General features: G+C 41.9%; 1 protein-coding gene and 2 long non-coding RNA genes across 4 annotated transcripts in view; 2 read left to right on the top strand and 1 right to left on the bottom strand.

Annotated features, from left to right (window-relative positions):
* Positions 1–182: 182 nt before the first annotated feature.
* On the bottom strand, positions 183–25,230 carry LOC135296608 (uncharacterized). Of its 2 annotated transcripts, XR_010358664.1 has the most exons (8): positions 24,297–25,230; positions 24,034–24,188; positions 22,929–22,984; positions 19,140–19,232; positions 18,821–18,941; positions 9,647–10,521; positions 2,205–4,421; positions 183–1,527 (listed from the first exon to the last, which is right to left on the bottom strand). It is a non-coding gene; the product is annotated as an uncharacterized LOC135296608 (long non-coding RNA). The 2 variants fall into 2 exon arrangements; XR_010358663.1 differs by having other exon boundaries at positions 184–4,421.
* Positions 2,524–5,172, top strand: LOC135296610 (uncharacterized). Its single transcript, XR_010358665.1, has 3 exons — positions 2,524–2,689; positions 4,593–4,820; positions 4,922–5,172. It is a non-coding gene; the product is annotated as an uncharacterized LOC135296610 (long non-coding RNA).
* Positions 25,045–25,577, top strand: part of ECHDC1 (ethylmalonyl-CoA decarboxylase 1) — a 44,715-nt gene continuing 44,182 nt past the window's right edge. The window contains exon 1 of the mRNA XM_064413103.1: positions 25,045–25,183. The gene's annotated coding sequence lies outside the window, so the exon portion shown is untranslated. The remainder of the gene's footprint in view (positions 25,184–25,577) is intronic.

The raw sequence follows: 25,577 nt of genomic DNA, 5'->3' as shown, positions 1-25,577 counted from the left end.
GGCAAGTCAGCCTGATGGACTGCAGGGGCTCTGCCACTGGCACCAGTCAGTGCCACGTGTGCTTCCACCCCAAACCCTGCAACCCACCCTCTCCATGCCCCTACCCCACCACTGGAATGACGTCTGCCCTGAAATGTGTACCAGGGACAGGCAGTGAGCGTGGCTGATCACAGGCTGGACAAACCCTTCCCTGTCCGGTAGTGCCGCCTTTAGGGAAAGCCACCACCAGCTGTGCCAGTGCCTTTCTGCTACTGCCCATGGGGATGCACATCCCTAACAAAAGCTGCTGTGTTTCAGCACCCCAGAGCAGAGGCTGCTGCTGAACCAGTTCAGCAGATGGCACAGGCTGACACCACGCACTGGAGCTCTCCTCCTAAGGAATTTCTCTGTTCTAAAATGTGTTGAAATCTTTAAAAAGCATTAGGAAATACAGCAACTAAGTACTCTCTCTGTGCATTTAAAATATCTTGTTTACTGCATGTGACATTAAATAGACACGTTTTGATGTCAAGTTCAAATAGGTACATATGCCAGTATCCAGTGAGGGCATGGTAGCCTTGCAAACATACTAGAGGGGTGGTAAAAACCTCTCTGTGGTGCTGCATGGAAGCATTTCTCACAGCAGTGACTCCTTTAAAGACAGCAGGAAAGTAAAATTCTGTAAAAATCAGACAATCCGAGAAGCAACCTCTTTTGGACATCCAGCAGGAAGAAATGGCATTTGTTCCATGAAGACATAATGAAAACCACTTAACAACATTAAAACAAAACATGGATCTAATGAGCTCTGTGGAACAAGAGAAGAATAGCACAAATACTAGGAGTAAAAATTCTCAGCATATTTAGCTCTTGAAAATCGCTGCTTACAGATGTGAAAGCAGCTTTGTTTACTTCATAACTGTCAAAGTTATAATGTCATAAAACAAACATCCTGAGATATTAATCTGGTTTTATTGGTCTTTCCTTACTGATGTAAGTGTTCTTGGAAAATGGTCTGAGCTCTGGCATCTCATTAGAAATGAGATGACTGAAGCAGGCTGTACACCCTGTGCACGACCAGGCTGTATCTTTGCCACGGCCCGTGTCCTGATACTCTGTTCATGCACATGCTTGTTAGGAACTTGTTTTTTGGAGATGTTGATAACAAGCAATTCCTGCTCATGTCAGAAATGCTTCTGGAAGCAGAAACATTTTTAAAATTAAAAAGCAGGTCAAATGCAGTTTTCTGTTTTGCTGTTTCCATTTCAGTATCTCAGGAACACCCTGCTGGTATACTCTGGACAGCATGAACCTGCTCCCTGCTTCCCTGCTCTGTGTTAACAAGTCGCTATTTGTTACTATAGTTATATTGATTATTTTTAACAGACTAGGGAATTGCCATGGAAACTGCCAGCCCATTTCTTCTCCTTCTGCATCCTGGGATCTCCAATTAGCTCATACATGTAGTCTGAACTAGGTGTCTCCATGGCAGCATCGAGGGTCAGCTGTGTGCATCATTCTTGAGGGGTTCACAGAAGGAAAAGCAAGCTAAGGAAAGTGAGAAAAGAAGGTCTTCCTCTACTGTGAGAAATGCCTGGTGCTCTAAACACAAAGTAACTTGTAAAGCATTGGGCTAGCTCAGCTTCTCTTCCAAAGGAATGCCTGTGAGTTTACATCCTTGTGGCTTTGTCAGAGTGTGCTACAGAGCTGTCATTGTTTCTTTTATTAGATTAATAGCTTGTATAGGCTATATGGCCATACATAGGTGACATGGACCTTAGCTATACTTTCTGTGGACTTTTACTTGTTTGTTAATTCATGACTACCTGCCAAGCCAGGAGTTCCCTGGGATGTACAGGCATAAGCAAATACACAAAAACTATTTGCACATGGAACAGCCTGGGAAATTCCCAGTTGCTCTGAGGTTGAATAAAAGAAAAATTCTATTTGTATGGCACAAGGCCTGAAACAGAGGATAGCTTCACTGTTCAGACTAGTTTAATACCAGGAAAAACTATCTGCATACTGCAATTCATAAAATGATAGGAAATAGAGATAGGAGCAGCTTCAGGAAGAATCTCAAATATTGAGGCAAGATCAGCCAGACTTGAACTGCCTCAGAGAGCTCCTTTCCCATGCTTTTTTATCCCTGATATTGGGAGACTGTTCTCCCAAGGCTAAACAAGACATATGATATTGAACTTTTAAAACACTTCCTGTCTTACCTGTTATTGTCATGGAGAATTGGTTTGCCCTTTCTCCCCACAGCTTTTGTTTTCATGTCCACCTGGACACACCAAGGATCCTACTCCATGGTAGTCCTGTACATGTTGGTTTGCTCTCTGCAGAAAATGATGGTCAGAAGGGTCCCTGCTGTAGAAAGATCCTGCACAAACTTTAGACAAGACCTTTGCTCAGAATTATTTACTGCATTTACACCATCAGTGCTGTCAGAGTACAAGCAGAGCCAGAAGGACATAAAAAACTGCCTGCTCAGGATATTCTCTGTGCAAGCACGCACACCCCCACACACTGCAGAGCCTCTACCAAGGCAACCCACATTTTTGCTAGCTTTTGGATTCTTTGCAAAAAGATTGCAAAGCAACTTTCAAGGTCAGGGAAATGGGGAGAGAGCACACAGGACCAGGTAAAGTGGCGGCTTATTCTCCTGGATTATCATAAAAGGGTGGTCTGCAATATTTTTACTGTGGTAAGTGTATCAGAACATCTTAAAGACATGGGAATAGCTAAAAATTTAACTCAATCTCAGCCAGACCAGCTTGCAACACACAAATTGTTTCCTACTGTCAAAATGTGATTGGATGCTTCATTTTATTTGTGAGAAAGGGCTGAGTGAGCATCTTGAATGGATTAATTTCGCTTCTTAAACCAGCTTACAAAATTGTCCACAGAACTAATCTATATGAAAATTTTCTCTTGGTACTAACTCTTTCCCCTAAATTCTATCTTTTTTTGTTAATTCTAAAAATCCATCTTTACAATAAATCAGAGCTGTGGGGTTGTGCAATTTTGGTTTTCCTTTTAGTTACAAAAGGAGTGCTCCAGGGTTGGCAAGGACTTTTATGCACTGACCTCTATGAACCACTGCAAAGCTTGCTTTGACCAGTGCTGTTCGATTCAATGCCCTGATCCTTTTTATTTATTTCTTAATTACAAAGGGAGCAATAGCTAAATAAAATTTCAGATGTTGCACTGTCAGTGAAAGCCTTTCCATTACTCTCTTCCCTGCATTACTTCGTCACCCATTCTCACCCCCACAGCAGCATTGCCAGGTAGGAATGTGGGAAAGGGTGCAGCCCACCAGTGGAAAGAGGCAGGGAGAAGAGAAGGAAGGAGCTGGTGAGTTACACGGATAAGTCTGCAGAAAACCTTTAAGCTCTCTCCAGCTCCCTGAAACCAATCTGACAGTAAAATCTCTCCATTACACATTCATTTAAAGGACATTGACAGGTTCAGCTTTTACTAGCTGTTTCAACTTCACACTATATCAGGTACTGCCTGTTCTCCCTCATATGAAGTTCATGTGAAAGCTTCAGGCTGCCAGAAACCATTGCTATGGGCTTGGGCTAATTTGGCAGGAATGTGATTGTTTGATCTCATTTGTCCTTTTTGGATAGGTAGTGTTCAGGTCTGGTACTAATTATCATGAAACCTCAGTTTTGAGAGAAGGTAGGTGCTGTGACTGGAGAGTAAGAGCCCAAGATCATGGAAGGGGAGAAGGAGGGAATGAAAAAAAAGAAAAAAAAAAAGGAGAGGGACCAAGGAAATAAAAATGCTCTACATTCTCAGGGCATAAGTAAAGCAGAGGACCACTAAATTTCAGATAAAATTATTTGAGGATAAGTATCCAAAACAGGCATGGTAAGGGGAAAGGATAATGTTTGATATTTGGATGAGCCCTTAAGCTCAAGTATATCCTACACATGGATGACTTAAAAAGAGCCAGGGTAAGAGGTGGGTAAATGCTCCTCGTCCCATTTTATGGGTGAAGAGGTGAAGATTGGCATAGGTGGGTGGTGGAGTTGTCCAGCACCTTGCAGGAAACCCTGGAAAATTCTAGGCAGTTCTTTCAAGCCCTTGCAGGTGTCCTCTTTCCAGATGAAAGATGAGGAGCCATGGTGACCAGTTTCTGCTTCCTGCAGGAAGATGTCCAGCTTGCTGGGGTGGCCAGAGGTAGCACAGCTGAGGGCAAAGGGTTGAGGAACCAAAAAATCAGCATTTCTTCTCCCTCATAAGCACAACTTCTGGCAAGTCTTCCCAGCTTTCAATATATGCTAGCAAAGACAAAATCTGTGCCAAAGGGTAAACAGCTTCATGGGTAAACAAGGCACGAACTTTCCAAGATATTATAACCTTATCCAAAATGTGTTCTGGCAGCGGTCTTTTCTCTTTCTTCACATACTTCTGCTCCTGAGGACCTCCTATGGCAGAATCAGTAACAGCAGTGAAAACAAACTCTTCCACCTCCAAGTTAAATAACTCACATTTTTCCTTAAGATTTTGTCCCATAGCAACACTTGCCTTAAATACATATGAAACTACTTTTCAATTAGCACATCTCTGTCTCAGTGTTTTCTGTCTGAATTTTGCAGGCAGGACTCAGAAACTGAGATCCCAGCGTGGCATGGGCTAAGAGGAAAAAGAACAGCTGCGCACACCAATAAATTCAAAATAGGCATGGTAGCTATGCTGAAAGGGACAAGGTTCTGCAACCATGCTGTCTGGCTCAGCATTCCCCTCAGATCAGAAAACTGAAATCCTGCTGGGGACAGAGACCATTTCTTTAATGATGCAGTTCTGGCTAAGAAGGAGACAGAACAGTAAGTATTGATGTGGACAGAGATCATAAAGCCCTGCTCATTTGTGTTTTCTTGAAGTATTATGTAGCAGCAATAGTAAGGGGATCTCTTGTCTCTTTTAGATGTCTTCAGGGAGATGTGATGGCTTCCTGATTTGTTGTTTTAATTGGGTGAAAGAAAAAAAATGGAATTATTAATCTGGAATTCAGCATGCTTGAAACAGAGCATTTCTGGGCTGGGATGTTCTTGAGAGAGTACTTCTGGATACCTAGAAGGTTTTCATGGCATTCATCTGGAATTTGCCTTTCCTCCTTTAATCATATCCTCTTAGGGTGATTTTCACAGAACTGCATAAGGAATTCCTATAGCAGAGCTAAGGTAATTTTCTTCTGCTTCTTTTATGCAATTGGCAGAACATGTAACCATTTAATTGCTATTGATAGCCTCAGGAATTAGGCACCTAGGTATTTTGGGGATTTGAGACAAACCTCTGTGAAGAGATCTCCTTTTTGCACTTATAAAATTTCTAGTTGGTCTCTCCACACCCAAGTGCCATAGTCTGCCTCAAATTCACGCCATATTCCTTTGCCAAGCTTGCCAGGACCAAATCTGCCCCTCACTCTTAGAGCTGTAGGATGTACATCCTGATCTTCCTCTGCTCCCATCCAGATCTTGGGGTGAGAGCCGCTCCATGTCCTGGCAACTCAGGGAGGATGGGGATATATGGGGATGTTCATCAGACAAAGCAATTTGCTCAGATGCAAGTTAGGTCAAACAGAAGGCTAAAAAATTTAATCCCCAAAAGAAACAAAATGCAGCTGGATGCAATTGCTGGCATGAGCTCTGTCCATTCTCTGGCTGCCTTGGGTTCTTGCACCACTAGTAATCACTAATGGAGCTTTTTGACATCAGAAAAAGAAACCAGTCATATCAGTCCTACCTTGGCTGGCTTTAAAGCATGTGCTTTCTTGCACTGTTTCTACAGAAAGGATTTTGAAAGATGGTTTGGCATTGACAGCTCTTTTTGAAAGACTCAGCTGACCTTTCCTAGGAGCTAAGACAGAAGTGAGCTGCCTGCATCATTTCCCCCTCACTCCTTGACAGCCCCATATACATAATAATACTTACAACTGGCAGCTGACATTTACATTGACTGAATGAAATTAACTCAAAGGAGAGAAGCTTTTTGACTTAAAAAGTTTGTAAAATTATAGTGAACTTGTGTGGTCTGCAATATAAAAAATAAAAATAAGTGGGACAGTGAAGGGGGAATAGCTCAGTGGAGTTTGAGAGTTTTACTATGTACCTGAGCTGCATCGCAGTCCAAAGTGCTTTTTTCTGCCCTGAATGTCTGGATCAATTTCCTCACTAGCATTTCTATTAGAGCCAGCAATCAGGAAAACAGCAGCAGGTGGAAACTGGATCTGAACTTGCTCCATCTCCTGGCTGCTGTGTTTCACTATCTGCCTGGGTAATCCAGCTTCACCCCTGGGCTTTCATTAACTTCCTACCCTGTGAAAGTCTTCTTTAAAATGGTGATATCATACTCTGGGTAGTCCCATCAAACCAGACCCCTCTAGCACTGCCAAACATGTAGCAGTTGAGGCAATATTTGAAGACACAAGCAGATATCAGAGTGCACAATGGCCTGGATTTTTAGAGGATGCCAGCTGCTGCAGTTGCAATCATGATGCCTACATGAAAAAAGATTCTGGTCTCATTCTGCACCTGTGATTTCCTAAGTGCTTACATTTTGCCTTTCTGGGTCCATCATCTCTGTCAGCTCTTTAGCAGATATAATAATGATTTATATTCTTAAGGATTACTGTTTCTGTTGCAAGACATTAAGGTAATAGGCAGGAAGAACCCTGACAGGATTGTTTAGTAATACACTGAGGATGATGCAGTTTACAGCCTATCTCCTCTGATTTTTATCTTTTGCCTTTCTCCACATCTCTGCTCCTTGGCCATTTAAATGGAAAAGCTGTTTAGATTTGACAAATTGCATTTGTGATTTTCACATGTAATTTTTTTTATTGAATCAGTATGTGCAAACAAAATCTATAAGAAACTAACTCTTGCAAAAAGCTTGTGCAGCTTTCTGCCATGCAGCAGGCAGCCCCTGACACAGTACACACTACCTATCTAAGCTATTTCATCAGCCACAGGAAAAAAGACACATGGACAAAAGATAATGGTAGATCCATGAGTTAATCTCTCACTGGGCACAGAGGAATGAGAGTCTCTAAACATGTGACCACAATTTCCCATATCATGTTGTTTCCAGGGAATAATTTTGGGGCATCCATTTATGCTGGCTGAATATTTAGCTTGGGATCAGTTTTTAAATAATGGTTGCTGATACTTCTGCTACAGGACTAATTTTTTTCTTTAGTGATTTAAAGGAGTTATTAGATCTTCAAATCTGGCTTCTTGCAAAACAACAGGCCATTATACCTCATCCACTATTCCTGTACTGAGTGCAATAACTAATTTCCGATGTAAAAGTAATGTGTTTACATCAGGCTTCTGGAAGAAACTAAAGACTACAGAGATGGAGAATCTGTCTTACCATTCAGTGTGCTCTGGATTGTTTGGTTTATGCTGGTATATGCACATATGCACACACATGCACACACACAAAGGCAGGTTGTAGGTATATATTTGATTTCTCACATCAATTACTTTGTCTTCATTTTCCAGCCACTGTTACTGTAGCACTATATCTACGCAACTAGAGATAATTCAAACCTGATGTATTTTCTCATGAAGTGCCACCATGAAACCATGACAACCTTTTTGTCATGATTGAACTTTTCCAGTAATTTTGCTTGCTTGCTTGTTTGTTTGTTCCCTAGCATAGTGCCTAGTTGGTATCTCTTCTTCCTTGATGAGGAACTTTGCAGGTTTGTGTTGAAGCTATTTTCAGTGAATAGCTCCAGTTTACCAAGAGGCCAAGATCATTGTGATGATGATCTTCTGATTGATTTCTTAATTATTTCTTTCATCATGTCTCATCAAAAGCAGCATGCCCAGCAGCTCAAAAGAGGTGATTCTCTCCTTCTGCTCTACTCTTGTGAGACTCCACCAGCAGTACTGCCTGCGGTTCTGGGGCCCTCAATATAGGAAGGAGGTGGACCTGTTGGAACAAGCCCAGAAGAGAGCCACAAAGATAATCACAGTGCTGGAACAATTTGGGTTATTCAGCCTGGAGAAGAGAAGGTTCCCGGGAGATCTTATAGCAGCCTTGAAGTACCTAAAGGGGGCTTACAAGAGAGATGGAGAGAGACTATCCCCAAGGACTGTCCCCTAGTGGTAGGACAAGGAGAAATGGCTTCAAACTGGGAGCAGAGTTAGATTAGATAATAGGAAGAAATTCTTTACTTTGAGGGTGGCAAGGCACTGGCACGGGTTTCCCAGAGAAGTTGTGGATGTCCCATCTTTGGAGAGTTCAGTGCAAGGTTGGATGCAGCTTGGAGCAAGCTTGTCTAGTGGGCGGCATCCCTGCCATGGCAGGGGGATTGGAATTAGATGATCTTTAACCCAATCTTCCAACCCCAAACCTTTGCATCATTCTATGTGACACTTAGGGACATGGTTTTGTGCTGGACGAGGCACAAACCCCAGTGCTGGGTTTACAGTTGGGCTTGATAACCTTAAAGGCCATTTCTGACTGAATGAATCCATGATTTTAAGATTCTGCATGTGCAAGCTACTTTTATCAACTAAACTTTTCAGTGGGTGAAATCAGAGCTGTCTTACACTAAATATTTTTCATGACTTGACACTACAAGGTCTTGACACCACCCGTACATACCACATTGAATGTGACATCGGGTTAGATGGCCTACCATTATTTGAATCTTCTTCTGCATTCTGTTTAAATACTTGCAGATTTGGGATTTTCTCAAGTATACCATGACTTAGAGATACTGACAGAAGGCCATTGATCTTTTGTAGCTTTTTCTTTCTATGACCCCTGGAGGAGACCTGTCAAAATCCAGGCTGTAATGCATATTTGGATGTCTAAAATCTTACTTGAACCTTTCAAAAAAAAAAAGAGACTTAATTTTATTACTTTCTGGAATATTTTGTGCATATGTTGATTGCAAAATTGTTGTGCTGTGTTGACAGAGCACTGGTTGTATTTTAAAAATATTCACCCTAATTAGTTTCCTAAATTGAATTCAGTTATAGTAACATATTCCAAAGCAGGACCACTAAATCCATATCCATGACATCAAAAAAAAAAAGTATTTGTGGGCAAGTGCTGCTTATTACTGCAGCTTGTGACAAGGATAAGATTTACAAGAGAGGTGCAACCTAAGGAAACTGAGGGGGAAAAAAACTCTTCCATTTTTAATAGCTTTACCATGCAAATCAATGCACTTAACTTACCCTTTAATACAGATAATGTGGTACCTAAATTCAGCACTGTAGCTGAAAACATGTAATCCTTCGGTTGCACCTCCATTAGAAGAAGATAAAACTTGTGAAACATTGCATTTTAATTTGCTATGAGATTTGCACTGCTGGAAGCCATAAACCAATGGCTCAAATTTGCAGTTGTGGATTCTTTGAATAAATGCTAGATAAAGGGAAATCTTAGGAATATTTCAGGAAATTTCAGGAATAGTCCTTAAAAATTATTCTGAGTTTACATTTCTCAAAAGAAGACTGTGAAAATGAGATCTAACTGTAACTTCCCTTGTCTTCTTTCCTGTTGACACAATTATTTACTCACAACATGTGAATAACTGCTAACAACTAAACTGCTCTGCGAATTTGATTTGTATTTGCTGCAGTACAGGTGAGTTTCTACTACTGTGTTCCTTTGCTAAACTCACCCATGTGCTGGCATTATTAGAGCTGGGCACAGAAACCATTTCCCTCACACTGCTTCTTGCTTTCTTGCTGTGCTTGCTCTCAGTGGCTGGCTGGCTCCAACTCCATCTTAAATATCCCACTAGAATATATATATTTTTTTTTTTTTTTTTTTTTTTTTACTTAGGAGACATTGACATAAATAGGAACGAGGAACTCCAGAAACTATGAAGTAATTTCATTTCCATGCAAACAGGCTCAATGCAGGACATTTTTCCAACAGCAAATAGAATTCTGTCAGACTGATTGCTTGGGTGCCCAGATTGTATTTAATTTCCAGTCTTCACCATCACATAGGTTTATTGCAATGTCCATAGGAATAAACAGCAGAACTGGAGGTCCAGAAGGCAATTTTTCCTGTTCAAAGGGGACTCAAAGCACCTTTAATTCCTGCATGGAGGAAAAACCCTTAACCTTAAAGAGGATGAGATCCACACTGGAAGAGGCAGAAGCCAAATCCTGTAATGTTCTGTCTGTTCTGGTTAGTAAGATACTTTCTTGGTTAGATAAGTAAATGCTTTACTTAACAGACACCCTAAGGTGGTATGGTTCATGCCAGAGGTTGATTTGTCTCCTGCGTATGATGCATTGATGAGAGAAAGTGCTCCTTGGCAAACCAGAAGACAGCATCTGACATAGAGGCTGATTCTCTGTTCAGAAGAAGAGGGAAGTCTCATTTGCTAATTTTCTCATTGCAAAAATTAGGCTAAATTCTCATTTAGCAATTTATTATAAGAGTTCATCAGAAAGCCTGTCTACTAGCTTGGAAAGTTATGCTCCATCCAATTTGACTTTCCACAATTGTCACTGAAGGTGAAGTCTGTTTTCTGGAATGTTCCTGTAAGAAAAAATATTTCTTAATTGAAGAATGAAGCTTCCAGGACTAGGGGAACAGCTGGAGCTCATTGATTTTTAACTTATGACAAACACCCCTCGTTATGGTTTGCAGTATGAAGTCAGCTTTCGTTACTTCCTGAGGAGAGAAAATGTTATGTTTGCCTTCCTGGTTGGGCTGCAACAGTTTATTCATTTCCTAGGAATGCTACTTCTCTTTTTTTTCTCAAACCACTCAGGCAAAAATTTGGGAACATCCAAGGTTATTTTAAAGTAATTTGCACTCTGTATTTCATTATACTGTCTCCCTGAATTGCTCAGATTTCCAAGAGCATCCAAATGACACTGTCATGGAAGCATGTCTTCATTCTGTCAACCCATAAGCACAACAGTGCTCACATACCCACACATACATAGCACTTGTGGCTTTGTGGTTATAAAGTCAGTGTGCTAATCTGAAGCAGGTTGTTTTGGCCTCTGCTTCTTTTCTGTAAAAACCCAGCACTACATCATGACATGGATGTGCTCTGGAGCACAGAGTTAGCACAAGGCACAGCTCTGCTGGCAAACCAAGTCCTGCTGCCTGGAAATGAATCCGAAATGGATGACTGGGATTTCCATTTTCTACCAAGGTGCTTAGATGCCATTAGAGTGATGAGAATAAAAACTTTTAAAACAAGAATTAAACCCAGTGAACCTGCAGACACTTTGATTATCTGCCATGGCATAACGTTACTGTGGCTGGTTTCAGTGGTTTATTATTAAAGCCAGAGGAATCACTGTCAGGTGTAGAGTTAGGCAATCTGTTAAACCTTTTGCTGAACAAATAAATGGAAAGCTTAATGAAAAATAGTTTGCTTCAGAGCCCTTTTGAGAGGGATTGATTTGGCATGGGCCGGATTTTTTTTAACCAATACAATGTAAAACTTAATTATGCCCCATCTAGGCACAAAACCAGAGATTGTTTTACTGAGTTTTCCTTGGATTTTAGGCATTAGTTTCACACTATCCATCCCTTCTCCTCTTTCCTTCCCTGCCTCTCCCAACAAATGGTTTGAAGAGCAATCTCAGTCTTAATTCAACTGAACAAACCAAACATTTCAAGTAAATGCTGCCCTGTAAATAATCCAATTCTTCCCCCTTGTGGCATTTCTAGCAAGAATCACAATTTGAAATGTTTATGGTAAATATTTTGCAAAGCTGACAAGCACAAGTGCTTGTGTTATATTTGTAGCTACAGGCAGGGAGAGAGATGAGGACAGCAGAGGTCTGAGGCAGAATTTGAAGATGACTTGTGTCACTTTTGACATGAGTTCAGGGCACAGCAGTGCTGCACCTCCAGGTATGGTGGTGCCTGGCTACACCAGCTGCTTGGCAGTGATGGGCAGTGTCTGGCTCTTCTCAGTGGCTATTCTGATTCCAAGGGACTCGTGCTCTGCCAGTGACACCATTTAACTCCATGCTGCCCCAGAGATGGCTGGAGTCAGCCAAGGCAGCATGTCCCTGCAGAGAAGAGTCACTCCTCAGCACTGCCTGATAAACAACCTGCTCTTCTTACCCTCGACACTCATTTAAACAGAACCCACCGAGGACTTCTGCCATTTGATATGCTCTCAAAGCAGTGAAGGTTTGGCTCCCCACAGGAGATCATAAACTCCTGTGACTTGGAGCAGCAATGGCAGAGGATGATGCTTTCCATGTGCCATTGCAGAGCAGAGAGCAGGTTTCAGGATATAATACTATGTGAATTTCAGGATATAATACGATGTCATTCATTTTATGAAGTTATCAAAATATAACTTGGGGAAGGGTTTTGCTCATCACTGCTTTTCCTCTAGGGACTTGAACAATAAATCTGTATAGCAAATAGGTCTGCTTCTCTAAATTTATCCTCATTGTTTAATGCCATGTCCCTGCCCCAATGTCTTGCTTTTGAGCAAAATTTGAGTGTTTTTTTTAGGTTTGTAATGAAAAAGAAAACAGACTTGTTGGAAAGAAAGGAGAGGAATTGCCCTTGGTTCATGTCACAGAAACTCCTGTTTGAAGCTCTGATCCTTCAGTTACAGCACATCTTTGAGCCTTGTGAGCCATTGTAAACCTCTGTTGTAGACTTCATTGTATCAGTGTGTAGCTGTCAGAGCAACTGACAGGTGTTACAAATGGGGCATCGAGTAATTTAACAGCAGGAAAGTACTCCTGCCATTAAAGTCTTTGCAGCACCTTTAACTAAGGCAGAGCTGAATAGCATCTGCACATTTTTCTTTCACTTCATACTGCAGACAAAGGTAAGAGGCACACATTTCAGCTACAATTTTTCCTTCTCAGAAAATCAGAGCCTAAGTCTACTTTTGATATGAAAAAACCCCCAAAAACAAAACAACAAACCATAAAGAAGACAAACAACAAACAAAAAACACAAAGCAAAACAACAAAAAAAAAAACCCACTTTTCAGTCTGTTTCAAAAGCCTGACCTGGAGAGTCCCTACAAATCTGTGCTGAAGTAAACGAGCATTTTATTTTTCATTCTGAGTCTTAAAATAGCAACAACCTCCTATTTAAGTTCCCTGGTAACTGTATGGAAGAGAGTAGAGTATTCCCTGGCATAGATCTGCAGAGCAATAACTGAATTTCATTATGAGCAATTTCAAAATATCATCTGTTTTCACCACTGCAGGATATTTTTCCTTAATTCTCTCAAGAAACCCTGCCCATAATCAAGTCTTACACTATCCTTCCATGGATAATGGGAAAAACACAGGTTTCCATGTCTTTGACTATCACGTTGATCAGATGCATGTTGGTCTCCTGCTTTGCTGCACCACAGATACAGTGTCCATAAGCCTGAAATGCATTTTGTAGCTGCTATGTGTTGGTGGAAGTCTCAGGTCATTAACTGAATACTGAGGACACAGAGGAACTGGCCCCAACATTGCAGCTTGAAAAATCTCAGTTTAAAATGACAGACATATGGGTTCTACACAAAAATGTTAGAAAACGCATTTTTTGTCACCTTCTGTGGTCAAATCACTTAGGCATAATGAGGAGGTGGATCACTAAGGGAAAAGCCAAGGCTGGGATGAGGTAGTGCAGTTCAGGGTGGTGGAAGCAGCTGCTCATTTTGCAAATCCCTCATAAAAGTCAACTTTTTCAGGGTTATACAGCACCAGTTTCCCTGATCAAAGTAGGCCACCTTGTCTACATATTACCTTGGAAAAGCAGTTCATGGCCAGCAAGCAGCTGATTCCTTCCCACAACTGGACTGGAAAATAGTCTCCTGTGAGACAGCTGAAAACCTATTTCATGGAACATCTGTTGGAATATCATGTCTCCAGTAAGATGGAGACATATCTGCATCCATCTGAGGTCTGTGTCCATGCCTTTTCATAATTATGGTGATGTAGCTTCTGTTGCCTGTCTGTGATGGTGTGAGTGGCGGCAGGCCAGCTGCGGGGGTGATACTGGATTATTGGATTACAGAGATACAGCTGGCAGGTGCTGCTCTGGCAGCTACAGCTGTACACAGGCTTTGTAGGGCAGTCACAGTTTACAGTTTGGGACACCATTGACTGAAGTTTAGGACAGAGCATCACACATTCCTTGCTCACAGTGATATGCTTTCCAGTGTTTGGTTTTATCCTTCTGTAGCACAGTGTACTCAAGAAGGCACTTGGTACCAGACACCGACTTATAAACTCTGAGCCCAGGACAGAGCCTCATCTGACCACCTGACAAAACAAAGCTTGCATTTCACCCACTTATCCCCACAATGAGTGTCGTTATTTAACAACTTGATTGGAAGATGTTTGAATCAAATGTACATGAAGAAATAAAAACCCCACTGGTTCTCTTGGCATTTATTCCCATGGTTAATTCCCCACTCCACCCCAGTACTTTAAAAAATTATGTCTATTTTCTCACCTAAAAACACGAAGGATTTTTCACATGATATTAACTGGTTCATATTAGTTCACAGTATGACTTTTTCTCTGCAGACACAAAGGAAGCTGGTACCTCCTCCTGGCACAGGCATGAGGATGACAGAACTGAGCCAAGGCATAGGTGATGCACAAGCCTCAGCCTGGCTTCTGTGTGACTTCCCTGGTGCAGGCACCTGCTGCATGGGCTGCCTGCCTCGCCTGCTCAGCACCACCTGTCCCTAGGGACCTGTCTGTCAGTGCAACTGCTCTGGCACCTCTGCTGCAGAAAGAGTGGCCACCCCTCAGAGACAGGTGAAGGCAGCAGTAAACGAGGAACTGGGGTCTCTTCCTATCAAGAAGCTGCAACTCCAAAAGTCTCTACTCTGAGGAAGCTTCAGGTACAAGGCTTCATGCTATTTACTTCTTGAAGTAAAGCCTGTCCTGGGAATACCAGGTCAAACTAAAATGCATATTGAACAATGTGTTGTCTTTCCTGAAGCTGCATCACAAACATCAACATAGTGCCAGCTAGGATATTCCTCCATCCTGCTGTAAAAATTTGGTTTCCCCATTTGTCTGACCCTACAGGGAATTTTTATGGCTTATTGTTGTAGAAATACTGTATTTCTGCTTGGTTTTGCTGAAGTATCACTCAGACACTTTGGGAGTGCATATAACTACTAATAATGAACAATAGTATTGTTTAATCTGAAAAAAATGCTCCTCCATTATTTCTTTGAAAGCAAAACCCATGATTGCCCCAGATCCAGATCATGATAGTGCCAGATAACAGCAGGAGTATCAGAGCTTGCAGCCTCTGTTTCTGGCCCTCATGAGCTGTGGGTAGTCATGCTGGAAGCTCACACCCAGTCTGCCATGCTCTGCCATGCTGCAGTGACTCTTGCTTGGAAAGAAAGGGCAATTTCACCTCTGTTCTGGGGCAAAGGTAGTCTGAATGACACAGAACGTGTTCCTGTGAATCACACTGTTCCTATGACTCTCAAGGTCCTGGGAATAAAAACGGACCCTCATTGCATTTTCCTCTAGAAAATCAGTGCAGAACCTGAATGTGAGGCTAAAGGATGTGCCTGAACAGTAATTATGTGTCTACTCTCAGCACCCACCCTTAACTCAAGAGAGTCTCGGGCTAAGGCAGTCCTGCTGCTAAAGCTGCCATTCTTGTTTTATGCTGAGGCAAGGCTATGTAGAGTAGGTACCTCAAGATTATCAAAATATGCCAATAATTCAATGAGCATGGGAGGTCAAACTGGGCCAATAAAATTTGTTGGTACACACCTCTCCCTCTTTCTCTCTCTCTATCTATCTATCTATCTATCTATCTATCTATCTATCTTATCTTTTCTTGCTTTCTTGATTTCCTTCTTGCTTTCTTGCTTTCTTTCTTGTCCAGCTGGGTCACTATGAAGTGTTACATGCTAGAGAAATTAATCATGGTTTTCTCTCCCAAGCCTCAGTAAATGGATTATGACCTCTCTCATACAGCTGTCACAGACAGGATGACACTTGGGCATTGATATATGACATAACCAGTGTCTACCTATTAGCACAAGTCCTGCAGCTGAGACCACAAAAAGCATGGCCACAGCAAGGGATCCTTTTGTTTTGTGCCAAGTGTTGACCAGACAATACCATCTTTGCGAATAGATTTGATTGTCCAGTCTTGGTGAGACCAAGGAAGCAATCTGTGTGCAACACCTCATCCATCCTCTTCCCCTTATCTTCTTTTCTGTTTCTCTCCTGACACTTCCCTTCTGCTTTCACTGTATAAACTTGCCATTGTTATTAATGCCTTGCTCCTTGTTCCTTCCTGCTTTGACTTAATAAGGCAAGAAGAGAGGAGCAGCCCCCATGAAAGAAATAAATATTATTACTACATGGGACTGAAAACTGCACTCTTCCTGGGTTGTAGGCTACCATATTGTGTTTCTGGGAGAGCCAGAAAAGGCAGCTAAAGTCCTTAAACTACCCATATCATATAAGCTATAATATCCTGGAAAGTGTGCCAAGGAGTCCTGAATATCTTGTGCAGATGAACCTGTTCCAGTGATAAATTTCTTCTCTGAGCTCATCCTGCTTTCAAGGTGACAGGGATGCGTGCAGTCTTTTGATGCAGTGCAGGCCTGAAGTGTGTAAGTGTGGTGTCAGAGGACAGCTATATTTACCACAAATGTTGCCTGTGTAGGAAAAAGTGGAGGCTTTCCCTGATGTGAACTGCTGTGAGCTACGAGTCTCCATGTATCAGACTGAGTGCATCTGGGAGGGGTTCTCAGAGCACAGTGCAAATAAAATGTCAAAAAGACTTTTATATACTGGAGAATAGGGAAAGCAGGAAATTTTTTATACACAGGAAATTTTGTTAGTTAAATTTCCAAATATAAGTCAAATAATTGTGTAAGACTATAAATTTTTAATTTTTAAAGTTCAATTTATTCGTTTAGCACTCTTAAAAATGTGATCAAAATTCTTCCGATCTGAAGAATCCAGATAAAGATGTATAATATATGTGTGAACATCACATTTTTTTACTATGATTTTTATCCTGAAAATTATGCTGTCTGCACATCAGCCACTTCCCTTACAGTTTCTGAACCCTTTGTTTTATGTCAGCCAAGTCTGACGGGGTCTCCAGGTCTCAAAGGTATTCAGATTCCTGAAAGTTTCAGATAAATCAACTGAGTGGACTCAAATTCTCCTTCCAGGGGAAATTTAAGCAAAATAACTATTACTCCCTCTTTCCAGCATGGGTCACCCACTGCACCAGGAACCAGCCAGCATGTATGTTGGAGTTTGCTGCCTCTGCCTTGGGGTGGCCAATGGGGAATGTTGTGCTGTTGCAAAGGAGTTAGAGGAGCCACCAGGCAGGCACAAATCCATAGGAAATTACATCTCCTTGCTTTTCTAGCTCACAGGAAAAAATGTCCAGACAGTACTGAGTCTCCTGGGTTTGGAGGGGGTAATGAATGTTGGTCTTACTGCAGTCCATCATCCTTTCCCTCCATACAGCCCTAAATATAATTATGATTTAAAAATTAATGGATTTTTTGTGCTGTTTGAACTAGTATTGATTCCACTCCAAAAGCAATGTGAGGCACGGTAGTGTATCAGGGACCTGAAAAGTCCCAGGTTGTTATGTGTTGGTAGGGCACAATTGGAAGAGGAATGAGCTCACATGGCAGCTAATACAGAAAAAAATTTTGGAGAATCACTTCTAGTATTTTCTGCTACAGCATGGAAAAAGCCTTTATCTCTTCTGAGAAACCTTTGTGAGCAGCAATGGCTCAGCCAGCAGTCAGTCCTAGTTCTGAGTCAGGGCAGTAGCTGGAGCCAGGTGCTACTGCAGGGACCCACCAGTCAGCCAGCCACCACTGTATCTTTTTGATGGAATTTTTTTTCCCCCTTCCTCTCAAAGACCTGTTCTACATGCATTTCAGGTGGTATTTCAGCCTCTCTTCTACTTTGTAAAGGATTTTTTGTTGTAGCTGTTTGACAAACAGGTGAGATGCACCAGAGAGCAATACAGGAAGAGATCAAAGTGCTGTGGCGTGGCACAAATACTTGTGAGTGCTAATGTTACTTAAGGAGGACTATGACTTTGCTGTGACCCAGCTGGTGACAGACAGAACGCGTCTCATGCACTGTATCCAGACAAATTTCCCTGTTCACTTTTTCTCTGGTTGCCTAATCCATCCTCAATGACACTGGGAGCACAGTAGTTGTTCTGAGACTCCCAAACAGGTGCAGACAAGTTGGGTGCCAGGGCCCCAGACAGGATTTTAAATACCTAGGGCTTGAGGTGAGGTTACTACACCATGCATGCAGGACCTTTGTGCCAAGTCTGTGGGAAGATTAATTTTGCTATTTTTGTTTGCAGTATGTTTTTGGTGGGTTTTTTTTTTGTTTGTTTTGGGTTTTGTTTGTTTGTTTGTATTTTCACATGAGATTATGCTTCCTACCCATCTCTTCCTGCTTGGATGAGAAACAGCAAATTGAATACTGCACAGCACATCACGAGGCCACAAATGTCTGATCACATTCAATGAACAATAATACCAACATCTAGTGTTAGAAAACACACTATGGAGAATGTCTGTCTAGTCATCCATCCATCATTCTGCAAAGGGAAAGGCAGGAGACTCCCCTTTAATACACATGCACATATACACACACAACTTGCCAGCTGCCCTTCGCACTGATTGATGCTAACGAGCATAAAGAGAAGACCAACAGAAATCCTAAGTACCTCTGGAAATGATGACATTGTACCTCATCACCAGCTTCATAGGAAGAGAAAAATAAATTTGTCTGCATTAAATAAATTATTAACTGTGATTAATTCATTTGATTCAGCAGTTAAAAGCTTGTACCTTTGTTTTCTTGTGAATTGCTGGGAAGTACGTGTTGTTGAAGCACCAGAAAGCAGAAAGAAATTCTGTGATGATTCAGGCTTTTTGTTAATATTTCAAATCTTGTTTTATTCACATTTATCTGAAAGGTGGTAAGAGACATGATAAAATCAACAAAGCATTCATTTCTTTATGCTATTTCTTGTCAGGATAGGCTGGCCATATTTTCAGATGTACTCCACAGCAGTCCCAAAAAAAAGCTCTCTGATTGTACAACCACATTATGCACAGCCAATGCAAGCATGAGCAGCCCTACCTCACAGACACAGTGTAAACTTACACTTATGCTGACTCCAGACTGCCGTCCCCTGGTTACCTTGGATAGTCCAGGGATTTTGTACCCCCGTTTCTTCAGACAGCTGGCAACATACACCTATCACAATCAAGTTAAAGAAAATAAGATTTGACTGATCAGCGAAAGAAAACATAGTGTGAACAACAGGGTGACTCAAAGACATCAACATTCCAGTGTTATTTATGTTAAGTGTTACTCCAGGCTGTATTTATTTATTTTTTAAAACCCCAACACTTAACTGATGGGTTTGTATGCTGTTTGTCCAGCCACCTTGTGTTGACAGAGGTAAATGGGCCAGGACAGGAAATATCAGTACACAACAAAAATCTCTAGAGTTTATTTCACTTCCAAATCTCTCTGTATTTGCTTTTAGCTTTGAACTAAACCACAAAAGCAGTAAATTTTGAAACTGTAAAAAAGAGAAATGGATTAGAACTTTAGATCTGTACAGGGTTATGCTTTCAATGAGGAAAAGTGCAGGGCCTGGTTAATGTTTAAAGGCTCTAAGAATAGTAGAGATTCAATTTTTTTTCTGTGAAAACAAAGAAAATATACCAAACCAGCTTTTTACAATAGTTAAAAAGCACTGGCATGTAGATATCAATTAACTCAGCCTAATTAACTACTTCAGAGACATTATCACAGTTATCAACTGTTCTTTAATATTATTAAAATATCCAGATTTAATACCATGAAATCTCAGGTGACAGTCAGAAGTTTCTTTTTTTAATAATCTCTTTTACCATTACAATATTTTCACATGCTTTGGGCTTTTATTTAACATTGGCTACTACAGGATGAGCTCTAAGCTGGTCCATTTTCCCATATAAAGTCCAGTAGCTCTGGTGAGCCCAGAGTCACAGGAGTCAGCAGGCAGCTCTCCACAACCCAGCTGACAACCTCATTATCCATCTTTTGAAATATTTCAGCTGTGGAAGTGATACACTTATGTAACATGTACTTGAGAAAAATAAAACCATCTCTGCTTTTAAAGAGGAATGCTCTGCACCTCCTGCCACCATTTAATTCTCACAATTTCTCCTTTCTCTATAATGTGTGGACTAGAAAAATATCATGAGTGAAAAATAGTGATGACCAGGCAAGATTAAATAGAAACAAAATGGCAGATGAGAACAGGTGATAATGCTACCATAAAGAGGAACCTAAAAGTTTTTCTCATTTAACAACAATCCTCACATCATGTCACAGCATTCTCTGTTTTACCTGGAACCACTATCTCTTCATGTGAAAAGGGGCATTAGAACAATGTAATAAACAAACATCAGTGTAGCGTTTCTGTGTCCAGCAGCCATAGGAGGTGGAGCTGGGAATCTGGCAGTGAGTGTGTCACCCTCCATGCCCCAGTGCCCAAAATGGCTGCAGGACTTGTGCCCCCACCAGCTCACGGTCTCCATGAACAACATTTGCTTCTCTGGCATGGCAGATAGAGGGGATTCTTTCCAATGGCCAGACTTGCAGAGGTCAGTCCTGAATCAAGGGTTTGTCTCTGCTACAGCTGCAGAGATGTAGCTGCTGTGAGGACGAAGATGTTGCTAAGGCTAGTGCCTGCAGCAGTGTGCTCAGCCATGTGCTTGGTGGAAACGCAGCAATGCTAAAGACTGAAATCTGCAGCCAGATCTCTGCACAGTTTCTCACACGTGGACCTCCTGCAGAGGTATCTAGGTACAGCAAGTGCCAATGCAGACTATGATTTTATGTTACAGCTACTGATAATAACTGGAACTGCTCTTTCAAAAGCTCTAATGCACTGGAAGGCAAGAAGGAATGTGATTTGGCAGGCAGAGTGGGCCTAATTCAACCAACTGCTTATGTGTAACTGAAATCAATGGTGCTATTTAGGGGCTTAATTGCTTTGCTGAATCCAGGCCAAAGAAACAAAAAGCAAGATGGTTAAGTTGCAAAGCTTGGATATATATCTTAAATCTTGAACACTTACATCCTTTATCAATATTATGATTCTCCCCAACAATTCAGAGTTTTTCAGAAAAGTTTCAAAGGAAACACATGCCTTACTTTTTGGCCCTGACTTAACAAACATTTTGATGTACCATTATTCATGCAGATGGTACCATTTTCTTACGAAAAGAAAGACACAAGTGAAGCGCCACAATAGGCTGTTTTTGCAGGTCAGAGCTGTATTTAATATCTACAGCATTTAAGCATTCCTACCAAGGTTATACAACTGCTAGAGACATCTGGACCTAATACTGAAATGTTCCTATTGCAATCTGCGTGTGCATGAATATTCTTGTGCCAAAATATTTATTTAAAACTGTCTTTAAAAGAAGAACAATAAGTTCAAGGAGTTATAGTTTTTTCAGTTGTTTTTCTTTCAATAACAAACACACCTCAGACAAATAAAAATTAACAGTTTCAATACCAGTGTTTAAATAATGCTTTTACTCACTGCTTAGTCAGTATCCATAAAGAATGGCTACATTTGCCCTAATTAATGCCCCATTTCCAGGAAAGGCTTTAATTAACATCTGACATTTAAGCAGTACTACAGTGTGGTGTGCAATTATCACCTGGCCTACTTTGATGTGATTCAAATGCTCTTGGAGAAAAATATGCTTTTTTTTTTTTCTCTGAAAGTTTTACAGAATGGAGTAGCAAGAGAGACCTAAGGAAATGAAGGAAAGAAAACCAGATCTTCAAAGAGATTTAGGGTGGAGTTTTCCAGTACAGTTAGCCCATCCCAGGGGCTGGCTGCCCCCTAAAAAGAGGGGGACCCACTCATGCACCTCACAGCTTTGCCCTGGGCCATCTATTTCTAACTCTCCCCAAACTGGCAAAGCCCTGAGTGCCATTGGAAGAGTCAAGACTAATAATACAACTGAGCCCATTTCATAACTCAATGCTGCTAAAACAGGATGGTCTTCCTCCTCTAGTGTCCTTCATCTTCTTTCCCCTGCTTTTTGTCCCTCAGGCTCCACCAGCAGCAAGCCAAACTGGTTCAGTTCCTTAGCTCTGGAATCAAAAGAGAAACTAGTTGCTGTGCTAAAGCAGTCTCCTGACAGTTCAATCAGCTCAGCTGGCTCACCCTTAGTTCTTACTCCCAGGACTGAGAAGGGAAAAGTGTGGGACCACCACCTCCCAGTGGAAGTAGGCTGGTATTTTGTCTTGTGAAATCAGATCTTATCTTATGCAGCACAGTACACCACAAACCAGCATGTTTTTGTACTGTATATATTTTCTATCAGAAAATTAGTGTCTAATCAAATGGCAGTGTTGGTGAAGTAAAAAGTGAGAGCATGTGGCAGGGACCTGATGGGCCTTTTGGTTGGTCTGAGGCCACTCTTCCCACAGTGAGCTGTAACCAGAGAGAGGATTTTGCAGAGGAAGAACATACTTTACCCTACCTGTTCAAATTGCTTTATATGGCATGGAAACATGGAACAGTTTAGGTTGGAAAAGACCTTCAATGCCATAGACTCATACACTAACTTAAGTAGCTATTAATGTTTAAAGTCTCAGTATTTGTGGGGTCACTGAGAGTGTGAGCAAGTACCAAGCTGTGGCAGTGCTGAACCTCTCTCCTGCTCTCTGGCCTGATGAATATTTCATTATGCTGTGTCAAGAGAAACAGCTTTTGGCATGGGGGCCAGGGGTCCTTTCCCTCAACTTCCCAATGAGACACCACAGCCTCCTGATCAAAGCACCTTCCTCAGAGAAATGAGCTGGTTTGTTTTGGCAGAAGAGGGTCTGGGTGACACTTCTCATGCTGTGCTACAGAGGCGGGTGTTTCCTTACCTCATCTTCCAGCCATGCCTTGCTGGAGCTCAGAGTCAGCTCTGCAGGAGAAGATCCTTAAACAACATGGACAGAGAACATAAAATCAACACATTGTGATAGGATGGGTATGGAGCTACCTGGGAAGAGCTGAGCCCTTTTCAGACACATCCAGTGACCAAATACTGTGTGAGTGTGAGAAACTGGCAGCTTTGGCGCATGAAGTGGAGGATGGGCTGACATACAAGTACTGATACGGTTGCAGTTCTGAGGTACTCATGGTGACTGCCCTGTCCCCAGCCAGCCCCTGCCTAACAAAGTCAAACCAAATGTAACTTGGCACGTGGGGCTGCATTTAGAAAGCTGCAGCAGCTCTGGGTTATTTCAGATATCTGCAGTGAGGACGGGAGAGACAGCTGGGGTGGTAGTCTTGTTAGCTAATCTGATATAAATTGTCTCTTCCCATGAATCACAGCTGTCAGGCACCAATGGGACTGGGGAGCCTCTAGGGTGAGGCTGTAACGAGAAACTGAATACCATGATTTTGGATTCAGAAATCTAGATTTTAGAAATATTTGAAAAATTTAGGAATAGAATGCATGTGTCCACCTTTTTATGTGGGTCTACTCTTTGGAGTATATGTTACACCATCCTTTAGCCTGCCACGCTTCCACACAGAGCTGATGATATTTGCCTCCTAAAAATTATGGTCAAGGGACCCTTTATGAACTGACTGTGGGTTTATGTGTTGGTTAGTATCCAATAATTCCTGAGATCTAAGCCCAGATCTGTCATCTATCTGTTCCATTGCTCTGAAAGGAGTTCATAAAAATAGCACCCGGGAGCTCTGTATCTATTGGAATTCAATATTTCAGTCTGGCAGCCTTGAAACAGAGAGTGAAGCATTGCTCTTTTAGCCACTACATTGTCGCCAGCTTCTGGGTCGGCAACAGGGAATGGGCACATTCTATATAATTCAGGTGGTGACCTGACTCTCCTCAGTCAGTACTGCTTCAGCAATGCAAGGAGAAAGTGTTATTGAAGTCAGTGGAATTATGGGCAAGAATAAGTGACTTGCAGGATTGTACTTTTTTTTTTTTTCTCTTTCTTTTTCTCTCTTACTGACCAGTCAAACATCCAGGGGACTAGTCACCATCCTGCTGAAAGTTACAGCCTGTCTGGTCTTTATTTTCTGTTTTCCGAGATGATCCCATCCACCTGTTCATTTTCCTACGGTCCTCATTCTTCACTCTGAGTGCATCCTAGTCTTTTCCTTATGTCCTGTAAGATGCAAGGCAATAAAACCAAAAATGAGGCAAACTGGTTTATGGATCTACCGCTCTGGTTTGTGCTACTTCCAGCAAGCGCTGCTAGGTGGCAATATGTCACCTGGAAAACCACGAGCTTCCAGCCGCCGTCGCCTTCCTCTGCTTCCGACCGAGCTGGGACGTGCCTGGGCATCGCTCTGCTCCCAAAGAGGACAGGCCCCTAGAGCAGGACCTGGTGAGAGCAGCTTCACTCACACAGATCTTTACTGAGTTTTTCCAGACACAACTGCAGGGCTGAATACTACTGGAAAAATTCTTTGTGAACCCAAGAGGAAAAATAAGAGGCAAGCCTGCTTGTTGCAGAGTGTTGTAAAAAGGAAATGTATCCTTCTATTGTATAAAGATAACACTGCCTGGGACAGGACCATATCATATTCTCAATTCTCTGAACAATACAAAGTTGAAGGGACCTGTTCAGCGTGAAAAGCTTTTGTTTTCTCCACATAAATGAATAATTGGAATCCCCTACATATTCAATCACAATCTTTAATTAACTAGGCCAATTTTGGAACATTTGTATTGACAGTTGGCTTGAAAAACAGCTTTAATAAAGATGGAGAAGATGTATTTCCAGATACATATTTCAGCCATGCTACAAATACTTAAAACGAGTCATCTTATGTATATTTCTCAACAAGGACACAGAAAGACTGGCTCATATTTGCATAATGTTTTGAATTTGCAAAGCGCTAAGTGATCTTCATTGAAACCATTTATTTCCCTTGATCTGGCTGCTGGCAAAAGCGAGGGCAGGGCTGTGTGTGACAGTGCCATTTTATGCCAGCCTCAAGTTTACACAATTACAGTTTGATGCCAGGGTAGTTTGCGGCTTGCTCAGCACTTTGGCCCAGCTGCCAGAGCTGGGCACAGGTGAGCGGCACCTGGAGCCGGAGAGGCACAGCGGCCAGGAATAGGACAGCTGGAAAGAGCTCCCACTTAGGCTGACAGGTAAAATAGATGGGGGTGAAAATGGGGAGCACAAGTCTCTCCTTGTGGCGACGTATTAAGCTAACTTAATGAACAATGAACTTAAAAGCTAACATCTCTGCTGCCTGCTGGGCACCCCCGGGCACAGCCAGTGCAGGCCCCGCTGCTCCAGGCTGGATGTTCCCGGCAGGGATTTGTATCCTCACCTTGTCCTGAGCCAGAGGAGAAACGAGGATCATTAATTACTCTGACTTGGATAGAAACACGGGGCTTGGTTTTCAGAGATGGAGGCGATCGGTGCAGAAAACAACAATAATGACGACCTGCTTATGTAGTACTTAGCAACCTTGGAGCTCACGAGTATCGTCTGCTTCAAAATTGCTTAAATTCAGGCAGAGCTCTCGGTGCTTGGGGT

The sequence above is a fragment of the Passer domesticus genome, chromosome 3 (assembly GCF_036417665.1).
Source record: "Passer domesticus isolate bPasDom1 chromosome 3, bPasDom1.hap1, whole genome shotgun sequence".
Classification (NCBI taxonomy): domain Eukaryota; kingdom Metazoa; phylum Chordata; class Aves; order Passeriformes; family Passeridae; genus Passer; species Passer domesticus.
The sequence above is the reverse complement of the archived record's forward strand: the minus strand, read 5'-3'. Positions and strand labels throughout refer to the sequence as shown.